Below are 23,775 nucleotides of genomic sequence, written 5' to 3'. Positions count from 1 at the left end.
AGGAAAGAATGAGAATATCACTAGCAAAGTAAAGTATCAAAATCAGGAGATGGGGATTTTTAATAACAAATGAGCACTTTAAGATACACACACATTTTTTTTCTGGAAAATGAGGATAAAGGAATTTTAAGGTACATAATAAAATAAGATTTATTGCCACAAATTACAAAAACTGTCCTGTAGTAGACCTAGAGCAGAAAAAATAAGCATTCCAGAGAGGATTGATGGTCACATTTAAAAATTTTTTTCCTGTTATAACCTACAAAAATCGAAATCAAGATTATTGCTCTCATCAACTCGGTTGGATATTTCACAACTTATCAACTGGATAATATAGACAGACTCAACAACACTGAATATATGAGAACTAAATTGAATTGAACCACTGAATCTTGAACTGTGGGCAAGTGGGGTGAAGGGACAGTGGCAGAGGAAAGTCGACACTGGTGATGGAATTGGTGTTGAAATGTTGCATGCCTAAAACTCAAGGAAAATCATGGTGCTTTAATTAAATGAAAACTTTTTAAAAACTTTAAGAAATAAAGTAGAAAATAAAAGCTAAAGAAATAGATTTGAGTAAGTATTTAAAAACCTTTTAAAAATATTATTTTTGGTTTTGGGTCACACCTGGTGATGCACAGGGGTTAATTCTGGCTCATGCACTCAAGAATTACTCCTACCAGTGCTCAGGGAACCACATGGGATGCTGGGAATTGAATCTGGGTCAGCTGTGTGCAAGGTAAACGCCATACCTGTTGTGCTATCACTCCAGCCCCTTGGCAGAATCTCCTGCCCCTGAACCAGGCTGTCTTCACCAGGGTCCCATTGGAGGGAGGAGGGTTGAGTTTCCCTCCTTGCCCCAAGCAGAGCCCCTTTAGAACCCAGCTGCAGCCATGCTGAAGGTCACTCTCCACATGCTCAGACGAGCCTCACAAATGAAGGAACTGACAGAGGAACCCAGATATGGGGGATCTGTGACTGAGAACTCCAAGCCTGCTGGGATCAGAACTGGGCCTCCTCCACCCAGATCCCTAGTTTTCCAGTAGCTTGGCAGTCACACCCACAAACTGCCCCAGCACCATGTAATCTTATCAATGGCCAAGACAAAGCTTATAAAACAAAGCTCCTGAAAGAGAGCAATGTAGTTTTTCCTGAAGTGGACGTCCTGGTAAGGATAATTAGAGGCTTCCCTAAAAGCCTCTGTCCCTCTCAGAGAGCCTGGCAAGCCACCAAGATTGTCCTGCTCACACGGCAAAGCCTGGCAAGCTACCCATGGCGTGTTTGATATTCTCAAAATAGTAATAATAATGGGCCTCATTCCCCTGATCGTAAAAGAGCCTCCAATACGGCAGCATGGGGAAGGATGAGTAAAGAGAGGCTGTGATACTCTTCGTGTTCCTGGAGGGGGCAGATGCCATTGGGCTACACTAGCACATGACAGGGACAAATGGAGACGTTACTGGCATCCACTTGACCAAATCGATGAACAATGGGACGGCAAGTAATACAAGTGATTTAAAAAACTTATAAGATGACAAAGAGCTATACCACAATCATTTAGACTTCAAATAAGTAGTAGGAGTTTTATTTTTATCTTATGCAAATTTTTACTACTTAATTCACTTGAACTGATATCTTGCTGCCCTACAAGTTTAAACCCATGCTTATCTTCCTCAGGACACTTTCTCTGTCACCTCATTCTGCACTTAGGGTGGAGAAGGGAAATTGTAGAGCATAGAGATAACTGTGATAGGACCAGTGTCTCTACAGCTGTTTTATGATGCTGAATTAAACATGTATCTAAATTTATCAAATTTAGTGCCCAAAATATGTGCAATATTTTATAAATTATATTGTCATAAAGTTGTAAAAAAGCTATGTTAATATAGATGAGAAGTTTAAATAGTAACATAATGGTATTATATAATATTAATAATAGTGATAATATTGACACAATATATAATATGATAATTAACTATATATTATATATTATATAATAATTGATAATAATTAATATTAACGATGGTAATATGGGCTGGAGCTATAGAACAGCGGGTAGAGCATTTGCCTTGCATGCGGCTGGCCCGGGTTCAATTCCTTCATTCCTCTTGGAGAGCCCAGCAAGCTACAGAGAGTATCCCGCCTGCACAGCAGAGCCTGGCAAGCTACGTGTGGCATATCTGATATGCCCCAAACAGTAACAATAAGTCTCACAATGGAGACTTTACTGATGCCCGCTTGAGAAAATTGATGAACAATGGGACAATAGTGCTATAACAGTGCTATAATAGTAATATAATATATAATAGTAATATAATCTGTGTTGTGCTATATTTATTTATTTATTTATTTATTTGGTTTTTGGGTCACACCCGGCGATGCACAGGGGTTACTCCTGGCTCTTCACTCAGGAATTACCCCTGGTGGTGCTCAGGGGACCATATGGGATGCTGGGATTAGAACCCGGGTCGGCTGCGTGCAAAGCAAACGCCCTATCTGCTGTGCTATTGCTCCAGCCCCTGTGCTATATATTTAAATAGCACAACACAAATATCATTTAAAACTTCTTTACTGAAATTATTTTCTCTTTAAGATTTTATATTTTTAAGTTGTACTAACCATCTCTCTGGCTCAATGTGTTGTAGGTTTTGTGTACATATATTACTAAACTCTAAGTCTTATGAAACTTATGAGTTGAACTGAATTAATGAAACTTATGAGTTGAACTGAATTTATGAAATTATGAAATTCAGTTCAACTCATAAGTTTCATAAGACTTTTGTTAAGGTATGCTGTTCATCACCAACATTTTTTTTCCTTTTTTTTTTTTGGTAGGGGAGAAACACACCTGATGGTGCTCAGAAGATACTCCCAACTTTACTTTCGGGGATCACTTCTGGTGGTGTGTAGGGAACCATTCAGTTTCAGAAATCAAACCTAGGCCTCCTTCACGCAAATAATTCACTATGGACTCTGGCCCTGCTCAGTACTTTTTTTCTGTTTGTTTTTTGGGGGTCACACCAAGAGATGCTCAGGATTATTACTGGTTTTGCACTCAGGAATCACTTCTGGCACTGCTCAGGGAACTACATGAGATGCCATGGATTGAGCCCAGGTCATCCATGTGCAAAGCAAGTGCCCTTCCTTCTGTACTATTTCTCTGGCCCTCAGTACTTTCTTATGAATACCTCATATAATAGGTGCCGAAGAATAAATGAAAAGTCATTATGCTCTCAAATAGTAATATTGTTATCATTATCAGCAAACATTATAGATTATGAGACCGTGCTATGCAATTAAAATGCAAATTTGAAACAACTGGGAATTCCTGGCGACCAAGATGAAAGTTTAGTAGCAAGTGCTGTGCTTAATTCATCCTGTCTTTAGAAAATTGTTTCTCAACTTTTGCTGAGCCTCAAACATATCTAAAGGGGTAATTAAAGAGAGACAGCCAAATTATGTTCTTACTGTTTCTGGTTTGATATAGTGTGTGAGAAGGCTGGTGTGTGTGTGTGTGTGTGTGTGTGTGTGTGTGTCTGTGTCTGTGTCTGTGTGTGTTGCCTTTGCAGTGGGTTCCATGTGACAGTGCTGGAGATCAAGGGGACCACATTGGGCACAAACACTGCTCTAGAACAATAGTTGTCAATATTAGATGCAACTAGGAAACTTTCAAAAATATACCCTTCAAGTTCCACCCTGATTAACTGAATGAAAATTTCTGAATTTCTGGTGTCGAGTCCAGGATTAATCCACACCCAATTGTGCTCAGGGCTTACTACTGGCTTTGTGCTCAGGATAATTCCTGGTGAGATACAGGGAACCATATGTGGTGCAAGAGACTGAAACTAGGTCAACTGAATGCAAGGCAAATTACTCACTACTGTTCTATCTTTCTGCCCCTCAGGTATAACTATTCAAAGTTCTTCAGTAGATTCTAATGTTGAGGCTAAAACTTAGAACCACCATTCCCAAGCTTAGCAAAGCAGCTAACACGCAGGGTTTAATTAATAAATGTGATTTTTTAAATATCAATGAACTAATAAAAATAAAAATGGGTTCTTGCTCTTATGAGAATATGAGATTATAGACAGCATGCAATACATTTCATTTACAAAGGTATTTGGAAACAAAGTATAATGAAAGTGTTTTTTGAGAAAAAAGAATAATAATAAAATGTAAGGTACAGATTGCAAAAGGCAATGCTTTTAGTAAGCTACGATAAAATTCAGAATGGTTTTGTGAAGGCATCAGTAGATTTAAATCTAGACTCTGGGTTGACTATTTTTCTAGTGTTTTCCAAATTATGCTGAAAGGGATCTCAAATCATCTCATCTTGTCAAATGAATGATTAACAGGTTTTATCTTTTGTTTCATATTGGCCATTCTTGCTTCTTATTAGGAAATTTAGAAAGCTTGAAAATGTCACTTTGCCCAAAGCAAATAATGCAGGACTTAGTTTTTTGTCTAAGTGGAGGTATGTGGCAAGGAGGGTGAACCCACAATAAAATCTGTACTTTCACTTAGTTGAATACAATTTTATCAAAACTGGGTTCATCTTTTATTCTTGAACTGAATTAAAATATTAATTTATGTATGGAACTGAAAGCTTTCTCATAAAAATATGGGAAAAAATGAAACATTTTATGAAACTAAATCCTTACACAGATACTCTGGCAGTGGGGATGGTATATGCATAAAACCCTGTCATTAACAGTACTGTAAATCCTGGCGCTTCAATAAAAAATCTGGGAGAAAAAACATGTATAGGCCAAGAAGGTGCAGATTTTAAAATATGACCCAATTTGCATAAAAATGAAATATGTAAAGTTTCTCTGAATTAAATCAGTTTCCATGTAGCTTTGATTTCCTTAATCAAATAGGATGAGACCAGGGATTAAGATCTACAGATTCTATTGGCTTAGATTTTCACTGAATGCCTTTCACTTAGACATGCATATGTGAAAACACATGTTAGTCACAGAAGTGGCTCTGGCTCAAAACACAGATGAACAACCAATCTACTTTTGTTGATATCTTTTCTGTCTAGCCAACTGTTCTATTTTCAGAAACATCTTGTTTTATAAGAAGGGCTGCTACTCAACTGTTACAGCCGATGGAGCAGAAGCAATAATGATGATTAAAAAAAAAAACCTGGTAATAAAGAAAGAAGGTAACACAAATTTGGGGATTGACTCTGTGGGCTAAATACAACTTCTTTACAGAACAGCTTGTCCGAAATGGGAACACGTGTTCCACTGTAGAGACGGCATGTCACTGTACTGTACAGAAGATGCAATCTAACCAATTTGGAAACCAATTTTTTTTTTTTATGCGAAGAAACTCATCTCCAAAAGAAGGGATGCCTTAGAACAGTCTGTCTACTTCTCCTCAAAAATTTTCCCCAAAGAACATTTTGAAGGAAAAGGCATATACAGCATAACAGAACAGAAAAGCTAAGTGTACTAAACAGCCTGCCATATGATAGAAGCAACAGATATCATAATCCTGGTGTTACTAAAATAGACTTGATGAAAAAATAGATTTATGAAGAAAAGTACCTTTTTCAAAGCCAGAACGATTCTTAATAGCCATAGTCAGAGAATCTATAATTTAACATGTTCATTCATTCATATATTTTGAATTGCTTATCAATTTTCATTAATTACATACTGTTAACCCTTAATTGGAGTTTATTATTTTACTCTTTAGGTTTTCTAAAATAAAGTACATACTTTATATATGTATATATATATATTCACGGTTTGCACTGGCTTGATCAACTTTACACAACAAATGTGTTCTTAAGAAGTTTAGTTTTTATTAGTACTTGGTGAATCAACAGATACATTAGATTTAATGAAAGGACTAGACGTGTGTTATTTAAGAAAAAACACATAGTCAGTATCTTTGGTCCTATAAAGTATTTTAACAATAGAAAAAGACTAACCAGTAAATTATAATGCCCTCAGGTCAAATTTATGTCTTTATATAGCACTGTAGCACTGTTGTCCCATTGTTCATCGATTCACTCCAGTGGGCACCAGTAGTACCGTCTCCATTGTGAAGCTTGTTGTTATTGTTTTTGGCATATTGAATATGCCACGGATAGCTTGCCAGGCACTGCCATGCAGGCTGGATACTCTCTGTAGATTGCCGGGCTCTCTGAGACTCCGAGAGGGGCGGAGAAATAGAACCTGAGTCTGCCATGTGCAAGGCAAACACCCGACCCTCTGTGCTATTGCTCCAGCCCATGTTTTTATATAAATAAAAATTATCAATATATACATAATTATGCCTATCATTATCATTCACAATTGTACCTCATTTAATTGGATATGAATGGATTTTGCTGTAAAGGAGGCTAGCTAGAACTAGAATGGAGCCCATATTGGGCTTTTCTTGTTATTAAATTGGTAGAAAGCTAACATTTTACTGAGAGCTTTCTCTCTTTCAAACCCTCCTCTAGGGTGATCTAGCCTCCATTTCATTATTTATTTATTTATTTATTTATTTAATTGAATCACCATGTGGAAAGTTACAAAGCTTTCTGGCTTAAGTCTCAGTTATGCAATGCTCAAACACCCATCCCTTCACCAGTGCACATATTCCACCACCAAGAACCACAGTACACCTCCCCCTCAAACCCCCACCCCTCAGCCCCCCACCCCGCATGTGTAGCTGATAAATTTCACTTTACTTTCTCTTTACTTTGATTACATTCAATTTTTCAACAAAAAACTCACTATCATTGTTTGGAGTTCCCCCCCCCCCCCTTAAAGTTGGACCTGCTGGAAAAGAAACATTTGATAATTTGCTTTCTATTGCTGAGAATGAAGAGATATGAGATCGTGTGGTCACAATAGCAGCTGCAAGATTTTTGATTTCTGTATTTTAGTATTTTAGTAACTAAGTCCAGAGAAATTTCTGCCAGAAGTTGGATCATTGCAAGCTCGTACCTCTCTGTTACTTTATGCTCACCCTAAGTACGGAATATGTACAATTATCACCCATACTTTGATTTATTATTTTATAGTTATTACAAACTTAAACATAATTGCTTTCATTCTAAAGAGAACTAAGAATCAATGAAATTAAACAAATTGTTCAAAAATTCAATGTCTATTCACTGCTGGTGGGAATGCCGACTGGTTCAGCCCTTCTGGAAAACAATTTGGACGATTCTCAAAAAATTAGATATTGAATTCCCATTTGACCCAGCAATACCACTGCTGGGAATATATCCCAGAGAGGCAAAAAAGTACAATCGAAACAACATCTGCACATGTATGTTCATCGCAGCACTGTTTACAATAGCCAGAATCTGGAAAAAACCCGAATGCCCCAGAATGGATGACTGGTTGAGGAAACTTTGGTACATCTATACAATGGAATACTATGCAGCTGTTAGAAAAAAGGAGGTCAAGAATTTTGTAGTTAAGTGGATGGACATGAAAAGTTTCATGCTGAGTGAAATGAGTCAGAAAGAGAGAGACAGACATAGAAAGATTGCACTCATCTATGGTATATAGAATAACAGAGTGGGAGACTAACACCCAAGAACTGTAGAAATAAGTACCAGGAGGTCGACTCCATGGCTTCGAGGCTGGCCTCACGTTCCGGGGAAAGGTCAACTCAGAGAAGCGATCACCAACTACATTGTAGTCGAAGGCCATGTGGGGGAAGGGAGTTGCGGGCTGAATGAGGGCTAGAGACTGAGCACAGCGGCCACTCAACACCTTTATTGCAAACCACAACAGCTAATTAGAGAGAGAGAACAGAAGGGAATGCCCTGCCACAGTGGCAGGGTGGGGTGGGGGGGAGATGGGATTGGGGAGGGTGGGAGGGACGCTGGGTTTACGGGTGGTGGAGAATGGGCACTGGTGAAGGGATGGGTTCCCGAACTTTGTATGAGGGAAGTATAAGCACAAAAGTGTATAGATCTGTAACTGTACCCTCACGGTGATTCTCTAATTAAAAATAAATAAATTTAAAAAAAATTCAAAGTCTAGATTTTAGTCCATATTTCTGCTATGAGAGTTCAAGTTCTTGACGACTACGTAATGATTCATTTGTTATAGAGAGAAGCCCAGGACAGTGGTATTATAGTATAATTGAAGGCCTCAATAAATCTTTTATTTGTTTTCTTTTTTGTGTGTGTGCCACACCTGTTGGTGCTCAGGCTTTACTCTTAGCTCTGTGCTCAAGTATCACTCCTGCTGGGCTTGGAGAAAGACACGGGGTGCCAGGGATCAAACCCAGGTTAACCATATGTTAGCTGAGCATATTAACTGTTATGTTGTCTCTCTGAAACTGAAGTATCATTTTTTACTTTGGCATGAAATTCCAAATGGCATTCCAAGCGGAATTACAAATGAAATTCTGAATATGTGATGGAAAAGGAAGCTATTTTAGTTGACTTCTAGAAGTTGACTTTAAGACAAGGTTTAAGTAACAGTAATTTAATTAAATGTAGTGCCCATTCTATATTTTTTAGGAAACAGTGGGAAAGTAACACAGAAAAAGAGCAGCAGGCATGGAAGTTACTACTATAGCACTAGAGCTTAATCCCATAACCAATCTCCAGGACCAATAAGGGAATAAGTCTGCCTATGTATCAGCTATTCTTGATCAAGGACTGCTCCTTGGAAGCATTCATTTCCCACCAATATTACGTCTGCTAGAAAGGAAACTTCCATAATTGGGATAATGTCCCTGAAAACCAGACACAGATTGTAGGGATGGGCATCATGCAGAATGAAGACATAGTGGAGATCAACATTTGAGATGGTCACCAACTCTTACTAAATGACAGCTATTTTGCTAAGTTTTCAAGTAGTATTATTTTCATTCAAATCCTTTCATAATTACACTCCCCCTTAAAGTAATACAGTCTCAGCAGAGAATCTGAGTAATATTTACTCTTCTTTTAAGACCTATTAGACTATGATGCCTCAATAAAAGCTGATTTGTAAATAAGAGAATTGTTAGAACTTAAAAAACAAATACAATTCTTGCTAACCTAACAGACATGTCTATTCTGTTATACTACAGTGTGCATAAAGAGATAATAATTTTAAGTTACAATTTCAATGTAGTAGTTGACACCAGTATTGAATAAGTTCACATTTCTAGTACCAACTTTTTCTTAGATTTGAGGATGTGTCCTTAGAGGATAAATCATATCAAAGAAAATACAATAACTGTCCAAACATAATCAGTGCAGAGATGGAACAGCATGATCTTTAAAAGTTAACCTATGTTAACAGTGATCAATAGGCTTTAATGTTATTTACAAAATTCTAAGGGTTAAAGGTGGGATTAAAAACTATTGTTTTGAATCACAGATAAGGGAACTCTTCATGGGAAAGGAAAAGCAGTTTAAGACACTGATTTTTACAGGGTACGTGAGAACTCTGGCCTCTTCTGATATTTTTTAGCAAGGGGCTGAATAACAGAACTGGATGTAGAGATGATTGAGAGCTATTGAGACGAGTGTCAGAAGTATGAGGGTATGTTTTGTATATATGTTGGGGTGATAAAGTTGTGGTAGTTGAAACCTAAATGTTTTGTGAGAAATTGTACTTATCAATACACACACTCAAAAGTTGTTCTTACCTGAACAAAATATTGGAGAAAAGTCTGTCATTACATATTACAGTCCATTAATATAATGACACCCCAGAACATTGATAAGAAATACATTGAACATGATACTACATAAAAAGGAAGAAGGAAGGAAGGGAGGAAGGAAGGAAGGAAGGAAGGAAGGAAGGAAGGAAGGAAGGAAGGAAGGAAGGAAGGAAGGAAGGAAGGAAGGAAGGAAGGAAGGGAGGGAGGAAGGAAGGAAGGAAGGAGCTTGTCTTCTTAAGTTATACTAGAACATGTCATTATAATTTTTTTCTTTGTTGCTTTGATCAAGATTCTTTGGGGAGGAAGAATAATTTTAGACTTATACAAAAGTTGCAAAGGGCACAGAGCATCACTGTATACACTTCATCCAAATCTTCTCAATAGTAATGTATTCCTTTAATTTGGTATATATGTCAGAACTATGGAATTAACATTGCATATTCTACCAAATAAACTGTAAACACCCTATATTTTTATTTTTACTTGGGGGAGGGTGTTGGACCAATGACATGTTGCTCAGAGGCTACTCTAGTGCCAAACTCATTGCTCACTGCTAGCAATGCTTGGGGGACCACATATGGGTGCAAAGAATTGAACTGGGTTGGCAGAATGTAAGCAAGCATCTGAACTACTATCAAGGCCCCATTTTTTCTATATTTTTGAGTCTCTTCCCCATACTTTCAGTATTTTAATTTAAGAAAAAGAGTTGAGTAGTGCAGAGATTTAGAATAAAAACATCTGACATTGACAGTGATACAGTGAACTTCTACCACATTCTGCTCTAGAGGAGGAGATCAAGAATAAGTCTAGAAGAGGGGCCTGAGTGATAGTATAGCTGGTAGGGTGCTTACCTTGCATGCAGACAATCTGGGTTCAATGCCTATAATCCCATATGTCCCATGAGTCTGCCAGAGTGATCCTTGAGCACTCAACTAGGAATAAGCCCTGAGCACCACTGGATATGGCCCAAGCCACCCTCCCTCAAAAGAAAAAATAAAAAGACTAGAAAAGCAACCTGTAATGTTATCTGATATGATTTATTGATTCCACTGAGGAGAAAGCATTGGTAAATTTGAGGTCCCAATCTGAACCAAAGTGCTAATTTTGGTTATCTATTAATCTCTCTAATCTTTTTTTTTTTGCTTGTTGGGTCATACCTGGCAATGCACAGGGGTTACTCCTGGCTCATGCACTCAGGAATTACTCGGTGCTAGGGGGACCATATGGGATGCTGGGAATCGAACCTGGGTCTGCCTCGTGCAAGGCAAACGCCCTACCCGCTGTGCTATCACTCCAGCCCCAATCTCTCTAATCTTTAATTTGACTCCCATAAACTATGAATGCTTTATATTTCTGAAGTGGATTAACTTATTTTCCAGGTAAAATTCTGAAACAAGAATACTCACTTATAAATACCAGGGATGAATTTTGAATCAAGAAATAACTGTCTTGCTCTTGTTACTAATTAAATTGATTTATTGTCTTTGATTCTTCAGTTAATCTTCCTGCTCTTTCATTGTTCAAACTTGAACATAAAATTGTTGAACTTAATAAATTTTAGGTTCTTCAGGTTAGAAAATTAATTAAATAATTAAATTAATTATTAATTTAATTTATTCACTGTGGATTAAAACTTATTCATGATTGTATTTCAGGCATACAATGTTTCAATACCAATGACTTCATTAGATCAAAGATTTTATAAAATAATATCCTAATGTTTCTTCACAAGGATTTGACTAAGAAAAAAGCAAAATTCTTATGTAACAATACATGATTTTGTAAGTTCAATTTTTATTCGTTTTTAATAATTTGAATGATGGCCATTCAACAAATATTGATGGGATAAGGATGAAAGGTTTTAAAATTTGATACATGTATCACTTCTGCTCTATTCACTGTTGAATAATTGTCAAATAAGAAATGTTATATGCAATTAATACTGTCAGGGAAAAAAAGCATCACTCAATGTTAAAATGATTTAAAAGTTTCCCAGCTTGTATAAAGTTTTACAATAGAAACTTCTTGAATATTGACAACTGTGGTAGTACATTTCACTTCAGCAGTGATTCGTTGAATGTTGTATAGTACCCTGTCCAAACTGTCAATTATGGAACACACCAAACCAAATTAAAACACTCTAGAAATTTTTCTTAAATGTGAAAAAGTCCAAAACCATAGTTGAGAAGTTACTGTACCATTTTATGCCTTTAAGAAGACATAGATCAGACCATCTGTTTCCAGGGGCTTTCAAATGCTTCTCAAATCTCAACTAAGAATAGAGAAAATTTTACCAAATAACAGGTTCATGACTAAGTTAGCAAAACAAAAACTATGAACTATTTATATTTTAACCTTCACATACAAATACCCAAACACTGCACTATGCTTCCAGGTCGATGTCTCAACATGAACATTCTTGCCGCAGTAATTGCTCTGGTATTTCTTACACCTTTCATGAGTGTTTGGGTACAGACCTATACCTAAATCCAGAGTATTATTTTTAGAGACAAGTTGTAAAGGATCTCTGATCAAAAGCAATCATTATTTGCACCTATGTCAGGACAAAAACTTGCTTAGGGGACTAGGAAATCTTACAGCCATTAGGGGATATGTGTATTCCAAATTCAATTCCTGGGCTACATGGACTTTAGGATGCTGAGTGCAGCCCTGAAGGTCCCCCAGCACCACCAGGTGTGACTTTGGGAGACCCATCAACAGTAGGATCAGAGTAGTATTGCACCTTGTGCATTTGCATTGAATTATCAGTTTGATTGCTGAAGAAGCTCTGGTGAAGGCCCCCCAAAACTTCCACCAGCTACTCTCCACCACCTATTGAGCAGGCTTGGGAGGCCCATTCCGCAGGCCCCTCCCCTCAAAAATCCCAACTTGTTTCAAAAAGACAATTGAGACAAAATTAATTGAACCTTGACAAATAATTTTTTGATAGGCTTCTGTTTGGGCTGGAGCGATAACACAGATGGTAGGGCGTTTGCCTTGCACACGGCCAACCTGGGTTCAATGCCCCCGTCCCTCTTGGAGAGCCCGGCAAGCTACCGAGAGTATCCCGCCCACACAGCAGAGCCTGGCAAGCTACCTGTGGTGTATTTGATATGCCAAAAACAGTAACAAGTCTCACAATGGAGATGTTACTGATGCCCGCTCGAGCAAATCGATGAGCAACAACAGGATGACAGCAACAGTGATACAGTGCTTCTGTTCATGTTTTATATTTGCCTCTAATGTTTTCTTGGTATCTCTTCTTTCACAGGTTAACAGCTGGTGTAAACTCAGGGAAGAAAACTGATGTCTTATAGTTGCAAACCAATCTCCATCAGCTTTAGTAGTCACCTGATAATCAATTACAAGAGGGCTTCGCCCCCTATTGAAAAGTTTCTTTGGTTTGAAAAACTTCAAATTGAAATTCTAATTGCAATTCTTTAAAAATACATTGAAAGAGACATTTTCTAATTTCTCGATGATAAAAAGCAATTCTAAAATAAATTAGGTCAGATCATGTGAATTAATTTTATATGAAAAGATCATACTAAAAAAGTCATGTGTATGCTACTTAGTTTCACTTGCTATTGAAACTTTTCTAAAGGCATGGCCTTAGGCTGGACACATAACTCAATGGGCTGAGCACATGCAAAGCATTTTGCTTGTAGCAGGCCTGGTCTCCATCCCTAGCATCACGTGGTCCCAAAGCTAGGAGTAAGAAGCACACCAGGAGCAGCTTCCAAGTGCCAGATCCAAAATAAGTAAATAAACATAAAGAATTAGAAAAAGAAAGGCATAGCTTTTAAGTTTCTGGAAGATGCCCACCTCAAAGCATTGTCATATCAATTAGATCACAAAACAAGCTGAGGTGCCAGTCTTTGTTCTTCTGACTCATCTATCCAGTAATTCACTTAAAAGCATGTAACTAACTTTGCTTGATGACTTGATGAGGTGTGGAATACAGGAAGTAGTGGGAATTTGCATAAACCCTCCAAAGCAAGGCTTTAGCAAGATGGTGGTTGAGAGATTGGTTGGACTTGAGGTAAACACTGGACAAAGCAATTATATCAGAGGGAACTAAAGGTAACAGGGACTTTATTTTTTCAAGTGAGGAGAGGATAGAGTGCAGAGAAACAACACAGAAAAGGACAAGAAACAAATGATGTGAAAGAGAAACAAGGCAAGAGAACAGTGTCAGACCAGACAGCAGAGAAAAGCTTAATTTTCCAGAAAGCAAGTGGTACAGCCTATGAAGTGGATTTTTGGATTTACATTGCTAGAACTTTTTCTCTATCATTTTTTGCCATTTAACTGTTGTGTGGGCTGGAGCGATAGCACAACGGTAGGGCCTTTGCCTTGCATGTGGCAGATCTGGGTTTGGTTCCTCTGCCCCTCTCAGAGAGCCTGGGAAGCTACTGAGAGTATCTCGCCCTCACGGCAGAGCCTGGCAAACTACCCATGGCGTATTCGATATGCCAAAAACAGTAACAACAAGTCTCACAATGGAGACATTACGGTTTCCTGCTTGAGCAAATCGATGAGCAACGGGATGACAGTGACAGTGACAGTGACTGTTGTGTAACATTGGGTCGGTAAGATACTTTCTCTATTTTGTCCCTTTGTTTTTTCCTTTCTAAAATGGGGAACATGACAATAACCTACCTCATGAGCTGCGAAAAGACTGAGTGACACAACACATAGGAAGTGCTTAACTGAGTATAATTTGACATATAGAAAGCACTATATAAAAAGCTGCTGTTATGGTTGTTTTGTTCTTCTTGTAAGGGACAAAGGTTTTCTTTTTTACTAACAATAATAAAAACAAACGTTTTCATTGTTGAAAATCTGTATAAAAGATTAACCCAGTATCCTGTTTCCACAAGTGGAAAATAATGAACACAAAATTTCACTGTACTTAAAAATGAAGAGTCTTTTATGTTTCATTCTTAAAAATGCAACTCTCCATTATTAGGTACTGAAGACGTGGAAAAAAGCAAGATATAGGCTCAGAAGATATGACATTTTTTATTGTAACAACCCATCATGATAGAAATAGCATGCTAAAATATTATTTGTGGCTGGTGAATACAACTGCTTACCTAATATGTTGAATAGTTTGTATTTTATTTAATCAAATTCATGTTATATAATGTAATGTCATATAATTATTAAGCATAATTATAGTGTGTAATGCCTTTTGGTTTTGGTTTTTGGGTCACACCTGGCAATGCTCAGGGATTAGTCATGGTTCTGCACTCAGGAATCACTCCTGGGGACTTAGGGGACCATATAAAATGCTGGGGATAGGACCCAAGTTGGCTGCATGCAAGGCAAGCACCTTACCCACTGTGCTATTTCTCTGGCACCAATATATTGTGAAATGTTGACTAAAGCAAAATACAACCTAAGGGTAGCTATCTATTCAGGATCATGATTCGGATATGGATGTCATTTTCATGAGTTGTAAATCTTTACACCTTTCAATATGCTGTGCTACCCCCTGATTTTGCTGGTGAAGAATGGAGGTCGGAAAGCACTCTTGACTGACTCTGTCTTTGACAAGAGTGGCTCCCCAGTGATTTTTTTCCTTTTGTAAATGCTCTTTCTTTCCATCTACAGATGAAAATTTCCCATATTGTCTTCTGATAATCTGGGACACAGATCTGGGAAGATGAAGTTACTTTTATTTTGAGCCCAGACACTGTTGTGATGTTTGTTACCACACCACCCCAAGCATCAGCTATTATTCCACAGGTAGGTGACAAGAATTGATGTGTTCATGGTCTGCATGTGTTATGACTTGGGCAATAGAAAAGTTTTTTAGAAGCACAAAACTGAACGCTCAATATTTTCCCCAAAGCTTCGTTTTATAGGCATAGAGCAGGTTAGCACAAACTCTTGCATACTGTATAAGAGATTTTATACAAGTCTCAGTTGTTAGGAAATTTAGATCTCACTGCTTTGCTTTGGCTTTTCTTATAAACTTTCATTTTCTTGTAAAATTTCTTAAACGTATGAAAAATGTTGGCTAAAGAAAGCATTTCCCTCCCATACTCTCCTCTCCCTTCTCTTCCCCATTTTGACCCTCTCCATTTTCATCCCTTCCCATTCATTTCCTTTTCCTTCCTTCCCCTTTCCCTTCTCCCTCTCTCTTTTCATCCCATCTCACTTTCTCCCAGTCTCTCTCTCTCTCTCTCCCTCTCTCTCTCTCTCTCTCTCTCTCTCTCTCTCTCTCTCTCTCCTACATACACAAACAATATGGCGATGGCATTTGCAAAGAAGAAGTATCATAACATAACTTCATTACACCGTTCCCCAAGCACATTATATACAGAGAAATCACACTTCAGTTGTCAACAAAACTGAATTAAGAGCACCTAATTCCTCAATAGTTTATTACAACTTGATGTCAGTTTTTGGATTTTTGAAGACATATTTACATTACATGAACAAACATTTTCTTGTTTAAAATATATAAAACACAATACTAGAGACTGATATACATGTCCTCACTTATAATCTACTCATAATACAAACCAGGTGGTAATAAACTTTTGGTTCTTCTAGAAGGAGGGTCAAAAAAGAGTCACCGCATATTCCAAAATATACTATTTTTGCCACAGAAGAGCTTCATAACCTGTAAATCTAAACCAGCATATTTTAAATTTTAATGGAATTAGCTAGCACTAAAACATGATTTTATGGGAGGAGATAAAATTAGAAGTCTTACCTTTTTTCCCTGTGCATTATATTGAAAAAAAAAAAAAAGTCAACCTTGACAGAAGTCCATTTCAGGCTAGAAAGATAAGCCTAAAAATAAGCCTATAATCCTTGACCATCAGCAGCGGCTTTCTGTAAAGGCTGCAGGCAATTTGGGTACTGGTCTTAATATAGTAAATACTTCCTTAGGAACAAAATCATCTGTTATGATTTTAATGACATGAAATATATCTATAATATAGCTTAAAAACAGTAGTAAAACAAGTACTTAAAAACAGCAGCACTCATTGAGCATTTTTCCCATCCCCTGACCTCGTTCCTCATTGAGCATTTTTAATTACTTTACATCACTTAATCTTCATTACAACCAAACGAAGTTATCTAATCATGTTTCCATTTAACAGGTGAAGAGACAGCGCTTCAGGCAGGAAATTAACACACACAGATAGCAGGTAGGAAAACAAATCCAGAACTTAAATTTTTTAAAATATAATGGAATGTCTTATACCATGATGCTAAATATAGTATCACAGAGAGCTGTCAAGCCAAGAGATAATTTTATAAATAGCTTAGGGGGAAAAGTAGATACAGATTTCAAAAGTTATATAAACCTAGATGCACATTAACGTGTATTTAAAAATTATGTAAATAAAGATCTAAATTAACTTTTATTTCTGTCTTTAATATCCCAGTTGTTAGCCAATTTCTGCTGGTCTGTTCAATGTTTGGATAGGGAGAGAACACGTCATGGACAACTATATTAGACTGCAGAAGCCACTGTTTTTGAAAAAGAGACTTTATAAATTATTTCCCTGCTTCTGTGTCTACTTTTGACTATCTGTCTATCTCTGTCTCTCTCCCTCCTCTTTTGAGGTACTGGGGATTGAACCTGGGCACTAAATGCAAGGCATTAAATCAATTCTATATTAAATAGTGTTCTGAAGAATTATAATTGGTTTTGAGTCTTTACTCTCCCGACTATCTCAATGGAAAATGAAACAAAAGGCTTGCGTCCAAGTAAGATCATGTCAGCAGGGAGATTTTATAGTACCCCCATCCTCCACCATAGTCTAGAGACATTATAGACTATAAAATAAATTTTAATTACTTCTGTTTGTGATTAGATGGAGAAACTCAAAAATATAAACACTCACACATACACACATGACAAGAATGGAGAGAAGAGGTTTTGAAATTTGTATGCCAGATGTTTAATTAGTTTAGATAAAAAATTAATTATCTTTTGTTTCCTTTCGTGTTTCTATGAGTTATGTTCATGTCTGTTAAAATCTCAAAAGGAAAAAGCATTTCAAGAAATTTTCTTCATAAATTCAGTACCTCTTTAGAAAAAATAACCACAAAATAAGGTGAAAACTCTCATTAGTAAAAGTATATACACCGTGAGACTAATTTCCTAAAACCCATGTTAAACCTTTTCACCATAATATATAGCTGGACCAAAAAAAAAGGTAAATATGACTTTTCAGTGTTTCTTTCAAGTTCAAAATGAAATTCCTAAACTGTTAACCATGTAATACCTTCCCTGGTCGCTATTGCTTTGGGGGTGTATCTACACACCTCAGCCAAGAATTCAGGCCTTCTTTAATCACTCCATCTTGGATGGCAAATTGACAAACTATGAGCTGAATCAGACCAGTTTACTTGCTTTTTTTTGCTCACTTTTCAATGTCTATTTTCTTTGCCAAATTTAAATGTGAGAGATTTTCCAAGCAAATCTTGACTCCCAAATTCTTTGAAAAAATATTTATCTGTATTTAGGTTAGAGTTATGCCACAGCTAGTTCCCAGAGGTGCAACCTGCCTTTTCCAGTTTTTTCAGAAATTAATTTCGTTAAACTTTCAGTTCCGTTTTATGGGAACTGAAAATGGGCCTGTTTTATCTGTGTATACTGTCCCTCCTGTCCTCTCTAGGTTTTTAAATTTTGTGACCTCAACTTTTCATTGACTTTCTATTCTAAACAAAATGGATCTAGTCCGTGTTCCTCAAATACGGCATTTCCTCTTTTCAAGCATTGATTTACATTGTGCACCCTTATCGAAATATTCTGTGACGAATTTACCTACAGAGCAGTATGGCTGGGAGGTAATACAATTGTTAGGGTGGATGCACCCAACCTGGGTTTGATTTCTGGCACCATATGATGCCTTGGTGACCACTGGGTGTGGCCTTGGAAGCCCCCAGCACCATGAGGATGCAAACAGTGTCTTTGCACACAAACACGGAATTGACTCCCCAGTTGGTGAAGAGTCCCAGTGGGGGCCCAGAATCTCCTGGGCACTGCACAGGAGCACCCCAACCTCAAACCGTGCTGATCTTTGACACATCTTTGATCTTTGAGGCCTCAAAGCAGGCTTCTCAGCAGCCATGACAGCCTATAGCTAACATCAAGTCTCAACGAGGCCTTAGTTTCTGTTTCTCCAAAGCAAGACTTACAATTTCTGGTAAACTCCCAGTTGAGCAATTTGTTGAGGTAAGGAATTGGGCAGTTGGGTCTGGCCGGTCATGATGGGTCACTGTATCCTCCTTAGAAACTGTTGCTAACCATTGCTTAATCGCTGACCAGCTGACCACTATTGTAATAGGGCTAATGCTTAAAATAGATTAGTAAATAAATTGCCTCTTAACTCTGAACCCTATATAAACTGCTCGAGATTTGGAGTCAGAGTCCTTGCCAAGACTCCACTGTGTTGGAGGAGACTTGGACCCAAGCTCAAGCTAGAGCTGGCTTGGGCCAGTAATAAAGTTCCTTTGCTTTGGCATTACCGTGTGTGGACTTGGTCTCTCCGCAATTGGCGATCTGAAACTCGGGCAAAACAATTCAAATGTCATTTCACAGAGATTCAGTAAGAATTGTTCTATTCCCTTCCAAATTTTTAAAAAACATTTACCTACAGCAACCCAACCTTAAAAAAACAAAACAAAACACTCTGTGGCTTTCTAACAGGATGGTACTTCTAAAAGGCAGATGATGATAGTTTGTACATCTTTGTACTGCAGAGAGTTCGTAACACTATCTTTCTTATGGTCTCAGTAAGTATTTATTTTATAATAAATTCTGAAAATCTTGTAGGGTTTAAAGCATTGCTTTAAAATTTTCAACTCTTCGGTCCTATTTTTCTCTATATCCAAAGTCTCTCAAAAAATAATCTGCAGTACATTAAATTGTCATACATTCTGAAAGAATTGCCATGATTAATATAGTAACTAGAAAGAAATAATTGCATATTAAGCACATTTGATATATGTTCTAAAGGCAGCAGTATAATTTATTTTTCTGGTAACTGAACAATTCTGTTTGAAGGACTAGAGACTGGTGACTTAACTTTAAATTAGTTTTACCCACAAAGGCATTTCAAGTGTTAAGAAGGTCTTAAGTAATTAACCCTTCTTCAATTGGTCTCTCATGGGTTCAATAACAACCATTATTATATATTAAATGAAACATACAAGATCACATTGGAATTCAGGTAGTGTTATTTTCGGCATAGTTGACACTTGGGATTCTGTCAAGTTGGAACATTCCAACTTGCACATTGGAGCCAGTGCGCAAGCCTCTTAGTGATCAACACCTGGTAATATTATCGTTACATACTTTCTTACAAAAGAGGAGGCAAATTATCCAAATTCAAAATTGCAGAATGGCAGATTTGTAAACTGACATCATGTTGTTAGGAAGAAAGAGATATTAGGCAGAGTTAATTGGCAGTAATAGTCTGTGAGTCTGGGTTTCACTTCATACATGCACAAAAAGAACAGTGGAATTGGGCCAGAGTGATAGTAGAGCAGGTAGGGCGTTTGCCTTTCACGTGTCCGACCCGGGTTCAATCCCCAGCATCCCATATGGTCCCCCAGGCACAGCCAGGAGTGATTCCTGAGTGCAGAGCCAGGAGTGGCCCCTGAGCATCACTGGATGTGATCCAAAAAACAAAAAAAAAAAAAAGAAAGGAAAAAAGAACAGTGGAATTGACATCTGGCATAACACTGGGAAAATAAAAGTGTAAAATCTTTATATCAGTGTAATGGTAATTTACCCAGAATTTATGGAAATGATGAAAATTTGAGTTTGAAAAAGGTTGTCCTTTAAAAGAAATTTAAAAAATTTTGAATTCTGTTCAGTAGACAGTGATGTTTGAATGTATGCTATTTATGAAAAACATATTTAATCCTACTATGTTTGATAAAAGCAAACAATAACCAAAATTTATATTTACAAACCCTAATCTTCACAGGATTTCCACAGAATGAAGCCCTACTTACAATGACTGAAAATGAATAAGAAAAACAAAACACAAGAAAAAGTTCATTTTTTGCAAATATTGGATGAATAGAAAACTTGAAGATGATGAACTTAAATTTAGAAAACAAAACGGGAAATAGAATAGAATGAAGCATTTCAGTTCAGTGGTCAGAGAGATAGTACAGGGGTCAAGCATATGCCTTGACCCCAGGTAACCCCAGTTCAAATCACTGTACCACGTATTTTTGCCCAGCACCACTGGGAGTTCAATTGGCACAAACACTTAAGGGGCCTCAGACATCAAGAACCATAATCTTGGACTCAACACTGTAACTCTAAGTGAATCAAGTGAATGAGAATTGTTAGAAGAGATTCCTGAGCCTTCTAAGCTGTGCTTGAAAGACCACATATATGCATATATACATGCATATATACATATATGCATATATATATTTATCTATTCCTGTTCAATATATAGTCACAAGCTAATATGAACCAATAAAATTTTTAAATAATAAAACTAGAAAAAATTCAACTTAGAAGTTTCATCTATTACACACGATGAATAAAAACTATAAATAAAAAAGTAAATACTTTGGAAAGTGAACAGAGATCTGAAAAAGCACTAAATAATTTTTATTTGACAGAAGATAGATGATAAGAATTATTATACATGTATATTATATATAAAATCTACTATATACTTAAGTATAAAGCTTTATACAATGGTTTGAATAAAGTGTTGAAACTAAAATTATATGCAAAAAATTATAGTCCCATTCAATCTAAACAGAAAAAGGTGTATCTTCAAAGTGAAGCTAAAACACTGAAGAGTATTGCATCAACCAAAGCCTAAAGCAACATTTGAAAATAATTAAAAATCAGTGCTAAAGTTAATTTCAAATGTGCCATATAGTATGAATAATGCATTTTAGAGATCTTAACACTTAAATATATATGTGTATATCATTAACAGGATTATTTATGAAAGAAGAGAATTTTGAAATAAGTATCTGTGTCTCCAAAGAGGAGATTGGAATGGCCTGAATGTCTCATCACTCTTTTCCATGATGGTTAAGATGTGAAACACTGTCTTTATTCTGACCTTCATATAATATTAGTGAGAAGATGAAAGAGTTTACTTCAAAGGTTGCTATTCAGAGAAACCTTTATCTGGTCCCAATATTTTAAAATTTAGTGATGGAGAGTAATATAAATGTAAAGAAAATTTCAGTATAAGAAAAATACTGACATCTGATTCTTTACAATGGAATCACTTAATTTTCTATTCTTTAAAATGTATCATTATTCTTTATAAAATAACATACTGGGAGACTAACACCCAAGAGTTGTAGAGATAAGGATTAGGCGGTCTGCCCCACAGCTTGGAAACTGGCCTCACATGCTGGGGGAAAAGGCAGCTCAGATAGAGAAGGGAACACTAAGTAGAGGATGTCGGGAGGACCTATTCAGGTTGGAAGATGCGAGCTGAAAGTAGACTATAGACCAAACATGATGGCCACTCAATACCTCTATTGCAAACTACAACACCCAAAAGGAGAGAGAACAAAGGGACTGCCCTGCCACAGAGGCAGGGTGGGGTGGTGGGGGATGGGGTACTGGGATCATTGGTGGAGGTGAATGGGCACTGGTGGAGGGATGGGTAAACGATCACTGTATGGGTAAAATGCAAACACAAAAATTCATAAGATTGTAACTGTACATCACAGTGATTCTCTAATAAAAAGTTTAAAAAAATAAAATGTATCATTATTCTTAAGCATGGGAAATTAAAAACTAGTATATTTGGGCTTGAAGAAAGATGACTAAGAAGTAATTAAAAGGATGTATTTCAGTAAACTTTGTCTCTGGAACAAGAGTCAGGAGTCATAAAACACTATTCAAATAACCTTGGGAGCAGAAATATATTTCTAAATTTAAAAGACCACTGAGTAGAGAAAAAACTGTTTGGTTTCCTTTCCTTAACATAAAAGATGAGAAGTTGATATTCTAAAGATTTTGGATATCATTTGTTCTGACTACATCATTTTACAAAGAAGAAAAATGATGGCTGAGCCAGAATTAGACTTAATTTTACTACTCCCAATCCACTGTTCTTGCCAGTATCTCTTGAGGCCTCATCAAAGAGAAGCAATTAAATAAAATGAGAGGTTTAGAATATATTCTCTCTAGGGTTCCTCTTTATACCGCATCTTTGAATCTATGAATTAAGGTTGGCTTAAGTAACAGAGTAACTCAACTGGTGCCAACTCAATTGCATAAGGTCATTGAGTACAGGACTTAAGAAAGAAAAAGGCTAGGTTATAAAGGGACTTCCCACCTGCAGTAATTAGAGTACTATCTAAATGACAGCATTCTTTAAGATATTAGAAAGTCAGCTTTGCTTTTCTTTAGAAGTAAAGTTACAAATGAAATTTTGGACTCTTTAATCATAACTTATTTCTGTATTCATTCTAGAGTATTGTGTTGCTTTCTTTCAGTGTGAGAAACCACTACTTTTCTTGAAAGGTGCATGTAAAATGAAATTGTTTATTGAGTTTTTGCACTCTAAAATGGAAAGTATATAGCTATGGCAAATTCTTCTGTTAAGAATTTTAGGAAAAAATGAAACAAGAATGATTTCATGAACCACATCACTGTGCATAATGCAAGTATACTTCAATGGTACAAAATATGAAAAGACATAAACATTAAAATTATTCACTAATAATTAGGGAAGATGTGTCATTGTACTAAGGCATTTCTCTTCAATATATTCAAGCATCAGGTGCAAAGAAGTTTTCTTAAAGGAATAATGAATCAATAAAGTTTCTCCAAGTTGAAAACAGCCAGGTTTATAACAGTTGAAATCTTCTAACTCTGGGATGATTTTTATATTTTTATTGTTCTCTTTACTAGAAACTCACGAAAGACCATAAAAACACAAATTCAAGTTACTTTACACAACATATTTATGTGCATACATAAATTTATCATTAGCGATCTAAAATTTCTATTCGCCTTTCAAAAAAGGCTTATGACTCATAGATTGGAACTTTCTTAGAATAAATCAGGGTCCCAATTTGATTAAAAAATTTAATTTAATTAATATTTTCCTAGGGTGTATGTTTTTGGACCACATCTGGTGGTGTTCAGAGCCTCACCTG

The 23,775-nt window shown here is 36.7% G+C and overlaps 1 protein-coding gene across 1 annotated transcript in view; it reads right to left on the bottom strand.

The window, feature by feature from the left end:
- KCNH8 (potassium voltage-gated channel subfamily H member 8) overlaps positions 1–23,775 on the bottom strand; it is a 384,704-nt gene that overhangs the window by 90,247 nt on the left and 270,682 nt on the right. The gene's annotated exons all lie outside the window — the stretch shown is intronic.

Source organism: Sorex araneus, chromosome 4 (genome assembly GCF_027595985.1).
Source record: "Sorex araneus isolate mSorAra2 chromosome 4, mSorAra2.pri, whole genome shotgun sequence".
In the NCBI taxonomy this organism is placed as follows: domain Eukaryota; kingdom Metazoa; phylum Chordata; class Mammalia; order Eulipotyphla; family Soricidae; genus Sorex; species Sorex araneus.
This window is presented reverse-complemented; position numbering and strand designations above follow the sequence as displayed.